The sequence below is a fragment of the Danio rerio genome, chromosome 22 (assembly GCF_052040795.2).
Source record: "Danio rerio strain M-AB ecotype USA chromosome 22, GRCz13ab, whole genome shotgun sequence".
NCBI classification, from domain to species: domain Eukaryota; kingdom Metazoa; phylum Chordata; class Actinopteri; order Cypriniformes; family Danionidae; genus Danio; species Danio rerio.
Genome location: NC_141042.1, coordinates 7213924 through 7226065, shown reverse-complemented (window position 1 = coordinate 7226065; position 12142 = coordinate 7213924). Strand labels below are relative to the sequence as shown.

Sequence of the window (12142 nt, the reverse complement as noted above, 5' to 3'; positions counted from 1 at the left end):
TGATGTGCAGTGTAATAAAGCTAATGAGAGTTTCAGAGGCCGACTGAAGCTGGACTATGAAACTGGATCCCTGACCATCATGAACACCACAAGCACAGACTCTGGAGGTTATCACCAACAGATCATCGGCAGTGGCACCAATTATGAAAAAACCATCAATGTTTCTGTCCATAGTGAGTGGCTTTTTTAATCTCATCACAGTGTTTATTAAATTGTTAACGTCATTCAGGTCAAGTCGACAGGTTCTCGTCATCCAGATCTTTGATAAACTGTGGTATTTTCTTTCTCTTTAGTATTTGTAGGTTTTATAAATATCAATATGCATAAATGTAACTTCTTAGACAGTTGTAGTCACAAGACACTTACCTTGTTATGGAGCTTCCTCTCCGTAAGACCTTCAATCATCTTTTTTTGTGTTTCAGATGGAGTGAAGAAGGGGTCTGCTACTTCCAATTCTATTGAAAATAATAACTTAAATGGTAAGATGTCCTGGCATTTTTTCGTTTTCTCCTTTGAAGATATTTAGTATACTGTATATTTAATTTTATTCTGTTCACAAGTGTAATACTTCAGCTTTAACATATGTTTGGATTTCTGTTGAGCTCACATGTAAATATTAGAAAGTATAGTTGAAGACAAAATGATTAGCCTTCTGTGTTTTTTCTGTTTGAATAAATCAAACTATTTTAGCTTGGGTGAAAAAACGTTTTTAATTGGACATAGTGTATGATTGTAAATGAGTGTGTGTGTGTGTATGGATGTTTTCCCAATGCTGGGTTGCAGCTGGATGGGCATCCACTGTTTAAAACATATGCTGGATAAGTTAGCGGTTCATTCTGCTGTGGCAAACACTGATGAATAAAGGGATTAAGCCAAAGGAAAACTAATGAGTGAATGAAAAAACATTCCTGACTCGCTCCTCCTAAAGTGTCTCAACAATATTTCGATCTGGTGCAGGACATGGGCGATGTTTAACTTCACTTTCATGTTCATAAAACCACTCTGACACCAGTCTTGCTGTGTCAGAGCATTATCATCCTGATAAACGTCACCCCTTCAGCATACAATGTTTAAACCATTGGGTGCACATAGTCCTCTAGAATGGGTCAGAAGTCCTTGGCAGTGACATACCCATATAGCACAAGTATTAGGCCTAGAGAATGCCATTATATTGCAGCCAAAACCATCACTGATCCACCTCCATGCTTCACTCTAGGCATGCAACAGTCTGGGTGGTACGCTTTTTTGGGACTTCTCCACACTGTAACTCTCCCAGATGTGGGTGTAGGGCAAAGGTCACCAAACTTGTTCCTAGAGGGCCAGTGTCCTGCAGATTTTAGCTCCAACCCTAATCAAACACACCTGATCAAGCTAATGAAGGTCTTACTAGGTATACTTAAAACACCCAGGCAGGTGTGTTGAGGCAAGTTGGAGTTAAACCCTCCAGGACAGAGATTGATGACCCCTGATGTAGGGGATCAACCTTCTTTGAAAGATCAATCAGGGTTTATTAGCTCATTTCAAGGAATCAAATCTTGAAGATTTTAATAATTTGATTCGAACCACTTAAACAGAATCAAATCAAAAGCTTTACACTTCATCAACCATTTATCCAGCAAATAGAAGACATCGTATTTTACCAGTCTTGTTTATATCATTTCCATGGCCAACGATAATTACATAACACAAGTATTGGTTTAAATTTAAGTAAAGTAACAGACTAAAGCAATGACTTAGAAGCACATAAACACAGCTTAATAAACAAACAACTGCACACACAGAAAGGCAGTTCAGAGGATGAAATGTGAATTGACAGCTGTTTCAAGTTAATTCTAGAACTTATTACTAGATCTTACAATCACACCTGAGAAACCACAAAAGTTCTTCTTGCTGTTTCGGCAGTCCCGAAACTTTAAGAGGTTGCTTTGAAAGTTCGTGGTGACCTAATCACGTGTTTTATGCACTGTCATTGTATCATGACAAAATAAAGGAGCTATTAGAAATTAGTTGTTAACTATTATGTTTTTTTTTTTTTAAATCATTCTATTAAACAGCACTTGGGAATCATTTGAAAAAGATTACAAATTTCACAGGAGGGCTAATCATTTGTCTTCAACTTTATATATAGGTATTAAACGTTTTGTCATTTGTTATCTTGTTACTGATACAGTCTGTCTCTATCACTTTTAGATTCCAGTTCGTCTTCAGCCAATGTAACAGGAATATGTGTTGCTGTTGTTTTTTTTAATGCTGCTGTTGCCTTTGCTGCCTTTTAGTTTTATAAGTGTCAAACAGGAACTTAAAGTAAGTATTACAGAAAGCTAATTTAAGAAGATAAAAACGAGAAATTTGTAGTATACAAAAAAGAAATGTAAAAATGTAAATTTGTTGTAATTAACCAAAGTACTATATGCTTATTGTTCAAATAGACATCACAGGAAGGAGAACAGTGAACAGGTGAGCACTTAACCACTTTAAATTGTGAGAAAGAAAGCAAAGGAGTGCTTTATAGAATCAAATGAACAAGTATTAGTTAAAGGTGCAGTAGGTGATTGTCTTCTGAAGCATTTTTTTGTTGTGTGGGTTGAAAGTCTCTTCACAGTCTAATAGTAATGATTACAGTAAATGATCTAAATGTTTATATGTATTTTTATATTCAGGGTAAGGCATAAAACTAAAAAATGTTCATCCAATTAAGTATTGTCGGGCTGACATCTCCCATAATTCCGATAAGTAGCTCAAACTGTCTGTCAGCAAATGTAGCTTCAGACTTCTGCGCATGTATTTAAGCAGATCCGCCATTCGCGCGTGCCCGCCTGCATGAGTGCCACACGTTCACGAGACAATCACAGACGCGGGGAAATCAAAATCCTGAATCAGTATTGGAGTTACTTTTGCATGCTGGAGAAAGGACGACACCATAGCCGAAGTATTACTGTTAGACAAGTCATTTTTGTCAGGAGGTGTGGCTTTGAATCACAGTCTATTCCCGTTGTCCAAAGATAATATGCTAAGCAGTTAGCTCTTTGGCCGATCACCTACTGCACCTTTAAGTTATGAACTTTAATGGTCTTATTCAGGTCCTTCTCAAAAAATTTGCATATTGTGATGAAGTTCATTATTTTCTGTAATGTACTAATAAACATTAGACTTCCATATATTTTAGATTCATTACACACAACTGAAGTTCAAGCCTTTTATTGTTTTAATATTGATGATTTTGGCATATAGCTCATGAAAACACAAAATTCCTATCTCAAAAACTTTGCATATCATGAAAAGGTTTTCTAAACGAGCTATTACCCTAATCATTTGAATTAACTAATTAACACTAAACACCTGCAAAAGATTCCTGAGGCTTTTAAAAACTCCCAGCCTGGTTCATTACTCAAAACTGCAATCATGGGTAAGACTGCCGACCTGACTGCTGTCCAGAAGGCCATTATTGATTCCCTCAAGCAAGAGGGTAAGACACAGAAAGACATTTCTGAACGAATAGGCTGTTCCCAGAGTGCTGTATCAAGGCACCTCTGTGGGAAGGAAAAAGTGTGGCAGAAAACGCCGCACAATGAGAAAAGGTGACCGAACCCTGAGGAAGATTGTGGAGAAGGACCGATTCCAGACCTTGGGGGACCTGCGGAAGCAGTGGACTGAGTCTGGATTAGAAACATCCAAAGCCACCGTGTACAGGCGTGTGCAGGAAATGGGCTACAGGTGCCGCATTCCCCAGGTCAAGCCACTTTTGAACCAGAAACAGCAGCAGAAGCGGCTGACCTGGGCCGCAGAGATGCAGCACTGGACTGTTGCTCAGTGGTCCAAAGTGCTTTTTTCGGATGAAATCCAATTTTGCATGTCATTCGGAAATCAAGGTGCCAGAGTCTGGAGGAAAACTGGGGAGATGGAAATGCCAAAGTGCCTGAAGTCCAGTGTCAAGTACCCACAGACAGTGATGGTCTGGGGTGCCATGTCAGCTGCTGGTGTTGGTCCACTGTGTTTTATTGAGGGCAGGGTCAATGAAGCTAGCTATCAGGACATTTTGGAGCACTTCTTTATGGATATGCAGACTGGTAAATGGTTTACTGACCATGGTATTACTGTGCTCAATTGGCCTGCCAACTCTTATGACCTGAACCCCATAGAAAATATGTGGGATCTTGTGAAGAGAAAGTTGAGAGACGCAAGACCCAACACTCTGGATGAGCTTAAAGCCGCTATCGAAGCATCCTGAGCCTCCATAACACCTCAGCAGTGCCACAGGCTGATTACCTCCATGCCACGCCACATTGAAGCAGTCATTTCTGCAAGGATTCTCGGCCAAGTATTGAGTGCATAACTGAACTTATTAATTACTAATTATTTGAAGGTTGACTTTTTTATTTGTATTAAAACACTTTTCTTTTATTGGTCGGATGAAATATGCTATTTTTTTGAGATAGGAATTTTGTGTTTTCATGAGCTATATGCCAAAATCATCAATATTAATACAATAGAAGGCTTGAACTTACTTCAGTTGTGTGTAATGAATCTAAAATATATGAAAGTCTAATGTTTATCAGTACATTACAGAAAATAATGAACTTTATCACAATATGCTATTTTTTCATATATATATATATATATATATACACACACATACACACACACACACACACACACACATATATATATATATATAATGAAATTCTTGAATATGGCCTGTGCATGGTTTACAGTCTTTTTAACATTATGACCCTCAAATACTGCAGTTTATGACCCAATTTGGTGCTGTAAATACGTTTTGTTGGTTCTATTTCCATATTTTCTAGATTATAAGAAACAAGCGAATAATATGGTTGGCATTCAGCAAATAAAACATGTTTAAAGTGCCATGCATTTGGATCACAACACTCAAACCAGTGTGGCTTAAAGTCACTACCAATTTGTTTTCCAGAAAATATGGTATATAGTAATGATTATTTATTTTACAAAGGATGTTGTGTCCTATTTGCAATATCATTAATTTTAAAACATTTTTGACTTTTGCTTTTGTCAGCTAGTAGAGCAAATACAGATGCTGATTATACAAAAACAATATCTTCAAAAAGTTGATTTAATTAATTCCATGCAAAATGCAACTTGTATTATGTATACTCCACTCCATATTATGTATATTCCACACAGATCTGATACAACTGATACATTGCAATTGTTTATTCCTTTTAATTTTGATGAGTTTGATGACAACTAATAAAATCCCCAAACTCAGTATCTCAGAAAAACTTAGTATTGTGAAAAGTTTGCATATTAAAGACACCTGCTGCCACACTCTAATAATCTAATTAACCCTGAAACACCAGCAAAAAGCCTTTAAATGATCTCTCAGTCTAGTTCTGGCTACAGAATCATGGGGAAGACAGCTGATTTGACAATTTTCCAAAAGACGACCACTGACACCTTGCACTAGGTGGGCAAGACACAAAAGGTCCTTGCAAAAGAGGCTAGCTGTTTACAGAGCTCTGTGTCCAAACACATTAACAAAGAGGCGAAGGGAAGGAAAAGTGTACAAGCAGTAGCGATAATGCACCCTGGAGAGAATTGTAAAACAAAACCCATTCAAAAATGTAGGGGAGATTCACAATGAGTGGTCTGCAGCTGGAGTCGGTGCTTCAAGAACCACTACGTACAGATGTATGAAAGACATGGCTTTCAGCTGTTGCATTCCTTGTCAAGCCACTCTTCAACAACAGTCAGTGATTGTTTGGGGTACCATATCATCTGCTGGTGTTGCTCCACTTTGTTTTCTGAGGTCTAAGGTCAACGCAGCTGTATACCACAGGACATTTTAGAGCACTTCATGCTTCCTGCTGCTGACCAACTTTACGGAGATGCAGATTTCATTTCCAACAGGACTTGGCATCTGCACACTGTGCCAAAGCTACCAGTACCTGGTTTAAGGACCCTGTACTTAAATAGCCAGCAAACTCACCTGACCATAACCTCATAGAAAATTGGTGGGCTTTTGTGAAGAGAAAGATGTGATGTGCTAGATCCAACAATACAGAAGAGCTAAAAGTTACTACCAGTACAACCTTGGCTCTCATAACATATGAGCAGCTCCACAAACTATTCCACTCCATGTCATGCTGCATTGCTGCAGTAAGTGCAGTGCATGCTCATACTTTTCATCTTCATACTTTTAATCTGACCCACATTTCTAAAAATCTGTTCTTTGTATTGCTCTTAAGTTATAATCTAATTTTCTGAGATACTGAATTCAGGGTTTTCGCTAGTTGTCATCAAAATGATCACAATTAAATGAAATAAACACTTTAAATATATCAGTCTGTGTGGATTGAATGTTTACATTATACAAGTTTCACTTGCTGCACATTGTAAAAGCTGTAAGACCATATCTAAATGTTTTTATTTTCCTGTGGATACAGTGCAAATTATCCTTAAAGAGAAGCCTGTGTCATTTCCAGTCAATAAAAACTTGCCGGTTAAATAAAATTAACTTTTAAGTAAGAATTTGACAGGGTTATGAATAATTTAGCGATTTTTAAATTTCGTATATAAAAAAAGAGCACAAATACAGTGGCATTCAAACCTGCTGTATGTTGTAGTACAAAACATGACATTGTAATGTAGTTTATGAAACTGATGAAAAGTTTATGAAAAAACTTTTAAAACTATTTTTTTTACTATCTATGAATATGTTTTCTTACAGGCAGGCAGGTGGTGCTGAACACTCAAACAATGGCCTCATTCCCACCTACTCAAGACAGACGGAGGGCATTAATATTGTAGCCATGTGTACTAATCAGTCTGTCTCATTGTAAGCTTTAGTGCTAATTTAATAATTATATATATATATATTATATATATATTACACCAGAAAACATGCTTACGTGTATTTTTTATGACGCTAGCTAATATCATCTTAGAAATAAGCTTTATTACTAGGGCTGCAACTAACGATTATTTTAATAATTGATTAATCTGTCAATTATTTTTCCGATGAATAAAAAAAATATAAAAATGAATAATAATAATAATTATTATTAATAATAATAACAATAATAACAACAATAATAATAAACTAAGTAGTTTTGTCCTGTTTTTAATCCAAATATCTAAATATTTTTTAAATCAAGATACATACTAAACACATTAAATAAACATAAATGATGTCTTGTTTTCTAAAAAAAAAACATCTAAAAATATTTTTTGCTTAAAAAAAGTTAAATTATTTTTTTAATTGGGTAAGAAAAATAATCTTAATGACATGTAATCTCAAACAGAAGTTTTACCAGTTCACATAAACGTGTAAGTGATGGTGATCTGTAACGTAAGATGGTCGTCGACATGTTTACTTGCGGCTGCACGTTTGCCTCATTCATAAAAAGCAGAACATGCAGGATTCAGCACGTAAATTCACCAGTTGCTCCCCAAATACATGCAAGTAAGTGGCTGGGGAACTTGGAGAAGATTCAACTTTATAGTTACTTTCTTTATGTGTAATGTGTATCTGATATGAATAAAACACAGACAAGTTATATTTGAATGGATTGTTAGACTTCCTTGTGTGTTTTACAAACTCTAAATGTTTTGTTTTATGTCTAAAACATAAATTAAGCATTAGGCAGTTAAAACGCTGCATAATTGTGATATGACACGTCTTTCTTAGCAGGGTTAAGTTGGTTTTGTTTTCGAAAAAAAGAAGCACTATTCCAACGGTCCCATACTGGGAGCTCTGCTCAGCACCAGACACCGCACCAAAGCTCAGTTTGATTTTCTCATTTGCCTCTAAGGGTAAACAAGCTAACGTGTCATGCTTTTCAAGCTGGATAATGACTAAAACATCAGTACCAGGGACTTTACGGTCCCTGCTGTTGAACTCCCTTGCTCCTCATCCCTGTCAGAGGCGCCGAACTCTGTATGTAGTGCGCGAGAGAGACCAGGTTCACTCCGCTCTGAACTAAAGTGTTTTTAAATAATCAACCGCCCTGTGTCGTGTGACACAATGAATTGATTATGAAATTCGTTGCTAACGCTTTTAGTAATTGATTTTTGTTAATTTAATCGATTCGTTGTTGCAGCCCTATTTATTACTACAGTCCCACTCATTTTGTGCTCTAAAGAGAATTTGTTTACATTTCATTTATTGTTCATTCACTCAAAAATTTGAATTATGTTATTAATTACTCACCCTTATGTCATTCCGAATCTCTGAGACCTTTGTTCATCTCTGAAACACAAATTAAGATATTTTAGGTAAAATCCAATAGCTCCCTCATCTTCCAGCAAGGGATCCCACTCATTCAAGTCCAGAAAAATACCAAAAAATCTCAAAATATTCTTGTACCTTGAGTGGGTCGTTCAATCAGAATATTTGAAAGTGGCGAGAATCCTTTTGTGTGCACATAAAACAAATATAATATCTTTATTCAACAGATTCTTCTCCTCAGTGTCAGTATAGAGTGCACATTTACATATCGCACTTGGTTTCACCTGCTGATATATTACCTGCAGTGATAGAAAGTTTGTATCATTTTACTGACTCTGACCTCTGGGTCTCGTTCAGCAAGGTGAACAAATTATTATTATTTTTTTTTTATCATTTTGCTCAATTTGCCAAAATATTATTAAAATATTACGAGTTGCTTTCAACCTCATCTACAATTACTTTAGTCCAAACTTAGCTCACACTACAAATAAATAAATAAATCATAACTAGAATGCTGTAAGAAAAAAAAAACAATCATGGTCTATGATTATATCAGCTCACCTTTTTTGACTGGTCATCAAATTTGATTGGTTCGTTCACATCACACACAGTCCTTAATAAGCTTAGACAATGCACACACTATGAGCCAAAAGGAGCCATTAGTTCACCTTTCGAGTCTTCTGGTTTTTGAGTTGTTTGTTCATCACGTGACGGCATGTAAAGAGAGATGACTCCAACCTGAGGACTTGAGAAATTAATGGATGAAATCTTTTCCGGCTCTGACTGCATATAATTGGCTTCTGTCTTTCATGTGTTTAATAAACGCCTCAAACCCAATAGAACACTCGATAAAGGAACTAGTCTTCTCCTCCACCTGCACAAATGAATGAATCACTCCATGAGAAGACTCATCATTCTCATCATTCAAAATGAATGTATCGTTTAAGAACAACCCATCACTAATTACTCGACATATACAGTACTTCCCTGCACAGCAAGGGAATGTGCACCCTATACTGACACTGAGAAGAACTAAGTAGTCTTGTAGTTTGTTCATTTATTCAGATTGAAACACTGAAGGCATATCATCAGTTTTAAGGATGATATTTTTCTGGACTTTGAACATATGGAGACCATTGCTGTCTATAGAGGCAAGGCAAGTTTATTTATATAGCACATTTCATACACAGTGGCAATTCAAAGTGCTTTACATAAACAAAAATAAAAGAAACAAGTAAAATAAAAATAAAAACAAATAATAAAAATGAGTAAAAAAATAAACAAAAAAACAGGTAAAATGTAATAAAAGAATGAAGAAGAAGAGAAAAACATAGTTGTGCAATCTGTCGGACGCAGCACAGTGCTCATTCAGTAGAGGCACAGCTAAACAGATGTGTTTTCAGTCTTGATTTGAATGTGCCTAATGTTGGAGCACATCTGATCATTTCTGGAAGCTGATTCCAGCAGCGGGTGGCATAGTGGCTGAAAGCTGATTCACCCTGCTTTGACCGAACTCTTGGAACTTCTAGTTTATATGATCCTAAAGATCTGAGTGATCTGTTAGGTTTGTATTCAGTGAGCATATTTGTAATGTATTGAGGTCCTAGGCCATTTAGTGATTTATAGACCAGTAATAATACTTTTAAAATCTATTCTGAATGTAACTGGCAGCCAGTGTAAAGACCTGAGGACCGGTGTGATGTGCTCTGATTTTCTGGTTCTGGTCAGAATTCTGGCTGCAGCATTCTAGATGAGCTGCAACTGTCTGACTGTCTTTTTAGGAAGACCAGTGAGGAGTCCATTACAGTAATCCACCCTGCTGCTGATAAAAGCATGAACAAGTTTCTCTAAATCTTCACTAGAAACAAAGCATCTGATTCTTGCTATGTTTTTGAGATAGCTGGTCTATTGTTTAGAGCAGTGGTCCCCAACCCCTGGGCCTAGGACCGGTATTCTTCCTTCTGCCATGCCATCTCGTTGCAAAGAAACAAGCTCAGGGCTCCCATTAATTTAGCGTTACCGACAATTTTTGATGTTATAATATGTTATATTGTTTGAGCAATGTGTTAATTAAATTATTACTTCCTAATGTTATAATAGCATTGTAATGTTGAAGCAATATGCTAATAAAGTTCCACATGAGTACACAGTGGATTCATGTTTATTATTGTTATTATTTCAACCCCGGGTCCGCAGTAAAATTGTCAAGCGTTGACCGGTCCGCAGTTAGAAAAAGGTTGGGGACCACTGCTATACAGGACAAGGGCGCTCTCAGATTTCATCTAAACTATCTTATTTCATCTAGAATATATTTGTGTTCTGTAGATAAACGAATTGGATTGTAATGACATGAGGCTGATTAATCAATAACATAATTGGCATTTATTGAACTAATCTTTTATTTATTCACGTTGTTTCAAACCTCCGGGGCCTTTGTTATCTTCAAAACACAACTTAAGATATTTTAGACTAAATCTGAGAGCTCTTTCATTCTTCATAAACAGCAGCTGTCCAGAGATGTTAAAAGTCCTTAAAAGGAACCAAAAACTTTGACAAAAGATTCCACGTGACTTCAGTGGTTTTATTGTAATCATATGAAGCTCCTTTGAAAACACTAGTTAAGAGTAATTAATAACCAAATTTTCAATTTTGGATGAACTAACCCTTTAAGGTGCAACCCTCTCAGTCTGCCCTGAGTTAAAAGGTTGGATGTCAAATTCAATTGGTATTGTAGATGCTATTATCCATCCATAAAAAGTTAAAGTAAAATACTAATTTTGAGTCTGGAATGCAGCAGCATATGTCATTATGGAATATTGTAATGTATTCATATAGCGCATTTATTGTGTATGGCCATACACCCAAAGTGCTTCACAATTATGAGGGGTCTCTCCACACCACCACCAGTGTGCAGCATCCACTTGAATATGTGTGTCCTTGTTCTTAATGTGTAGGTTAGTAATTCAAAAATGTATATAATAAAATTTGTTTTAAAATTACATTTAAATTTGGTGCTATTGTGTGAGGTGTCATTGTCTGTTCCTTTGTAAATTTACAATTTTTTTTATTACTGTGACATTACTTTCCAATATGTGCAACAGAAAATGCATGTTTTACTAAGAGATACAAACTTTTCAAAAAGGATTTAAACGGGTCTTTAAAGCACAGTTGAAGCCCCCCCCCCCCCATTTCTGTTTGACAAAAATAAGATTTCTAAACATAAGTGTTAATAACTCATCTCTAATAACTGATTTCTTTTGTCTTTTCATGATGACAGTACATAATATTTGACTAGATATTTTTCAAAACACTATAGTATTCAGCTTAAAGTGCCATTTAAAGGCTTAAATAGGTTAACTAGGCAAGTAGGAGTTATTCATTCTGTAGACAGTTGAAACAATTATTGTATAATAATACCTAAAAATTATTTGTACAAAGACAAAACTGCTTTTATTCTAGCCGAAATAAAAACAAATCAGTCTTTCTATAGAAGAAAACATATTATCAGAAATACTGTGAAAAATTCCTTTCTCTGTTAAACATCATTTCGGAAATAATAAAAAACATCCATAAGAGACCTAATAATTTTGACTTTAACTGTATATAGTAATACCTAAAAAAGTATGAATCTGTACCTCATGGTACAAAAGTGTACCCTAAAGGCACTGTGCAGCTGTAAAATACCAAGGTGTACCTTTTGAACAGGTACTGCTCCAGTGTCAGATTTATTTCTGAGAGTGTAAAATGGATGTAACAAAGACCCAAAATGTTACTTTACATGTAAAATAAACATTTTATGTGTACATACAGTAAAAACATGTGCATCATGTAGGCCTATATCGTTTATTTATGTGTAATATAGGCATCTACTATAGTATTTTCTGTAATATTTTTATTTATTATTGTTCACTCAAATTCTTAAAAAGGCATCCTCAA

The 12142-nt window shown here is 35.8% G+C and overlaps 1 protein-coding gene and 1 long non-coding RNA gene across 3 annotated transcripts in view; one reads left to right on the top strand and one right to left on the bottom strand.

The window, feature by feature from the left end:
• Nucleotides 1–12142, bottom strand: part of LOC147838372 (uncharacterized) — a 280547-nt gene that overhangs the window by 4356 nt on the left and 264049 nt on the right. The window lies entirely within an intron of this gene.
• si:ch1073-188e1.1 overlaps nt 1–12142 on the top strand; it is a 75089-nt gene that overhangs the window by 22006 nt on the left and 40941 nt on the right. Inside the window, exons 1-2 of one of the 2 annotated variants that reach the window (XM_087303474.1) lie at nt 2288–2304; nt 2430–2457. The exons of the other annotated variant lie outside the window; for it this stretch is intronic. The gene's annotated coding sequence lies outside the window, so the exon portion shown is untranslated. Of the gene's footprint in view, nt 1–2287; nt 2305–2429; nt 2458–12142 lie in introns of those variants that run through there. 2 annotated transcript variants of the gene reach the window in all.